Source organism: Trachymyrmex septentrionalis, unplaced genomic scaffold, assembly GCF_001594115.1.
Source record: "Trachymyrmex septentrionalis isolate Tsep2-gDNA-1 unplaced genomic scaffold, Tsep1.0 scaffold203, whole genome shotgun sequence".
Classification (NCBI taxonomy): domain Eukaryota; kingdom Metazoa; phylum Arthropoda; class Insecta; order Hymenoptera; family Formicidae; genus Trachymyrmex; species Trachymyrmex septentrionalis.
The window spans coordinates 58,253-59,692 of record NW_017305213.1 but is presented as its reverse complement, the minus strand read 5'-3'; positions in this window follow the sequence as shown (position 1 = coordinate 59,692).

Below are 1,440 nucleotides of genomic sequence, written 5' to 3'. Positions count from 1 at the left end.
GACTGAAACAACTTTTAGAAATAGAAGTTTTATCAGATTTTGCTAAACTGCTTTAAAATATTGCAATAAAAATTACAGCAATTGAGAATTTTATTTTTAAGAGAGATATGATCTTTTATTTCAATAATAAAAAATTAAATAGTATAAGAAATTGAATCATTTTTTTCACATAAAGGCCTATTAACTAAGAAATTATAAAGATTATTCTTAAGTCTTTTATAGTATAATAAACTATAATTTTCTTTTCTTATATAATTTCTTATAATTTTTTAGCATTATTATAACATTTTAAATATGAACATTAACAAGTGTAAAAGTGCGATTTAGGAAACTCATTGCCTAAATCGTGGCATAAATTGCCAAAAAAAATTATACCATTAAAATCATTACAGACTTATTGAAATTTCTCATTTAAAATGTTATAATAATGTAAAAATTTATGTAATTTAAAAAGTTTAACATAAAAAAGGGAAGAGATTGTATTTTAATATGCTGTTAAGAACTTAAAAATATTCTTCATAATTGCTAATACATGATAGTTTTAAGAGATAATTTAAGAAATTTCTGTGTGAAAATATATAAGGCATTTTGCAGGTTTATAATATTTTAATATCTGATAAATAAAATAACAATGTAAAAAATGTAAAAATGTTAGGCAATGTATGATTTTAGCAGAATAGAGCATTTTGTAAAACTTGATTTACTACACATATAACTACGCATACTTATAAACAGGAACATAAAGAAAACTTAAATCCCATTAATCTAATTCTAATAGTATTCTGATCACGACAAATTATCAAAACATAAGCTATTTGACTTACATTTTCTACAATTCTGCTATGAAAAATAACACCATTACGATTCTTTTATTTATGTGAACAACAACATTCCTATTGTGCTTCATGTAACGCAGCAGCGTTGCAATATTTATCATGTTTTCACATAATTTGTAAGAGTGTGTATGTACACTAATTGAATTTTTAGATGGGATTTGGGAGCCAGTACAATTTCGATCACCTTCTTCTTCTTTTTTTTTTCTTGTTTTGCGGCATTACAATTCACGGTGAACCAAAGCCTACTTCTCATGAGGTTTTTATAACAATGGATTTTCTTTTGGAATTAGGTTGTTAGCCTAATGTCCAACATGGGAGATCCATACATATATCCATTGATATATGGTATGTATATCTACAGTTTAACGCCTGGTCCGAACAGCGCTGGTAATTAAAGGTCTCTTAATCACCAGATGGACCTTCGACTCCTTAAATGCGAAAAATGTGGTTGCAGGTGAGATTGAACCTGGATCTACAGATCGCAATCCATTCAAACTCCCCTTCGACAACCTTACTCTATATTTTTCACAAATACTTCCTTTTAATATATTCCTAATAATATAGTAATCTTAAAGAGCATTTCTTAAATCCGATTGCACCAACG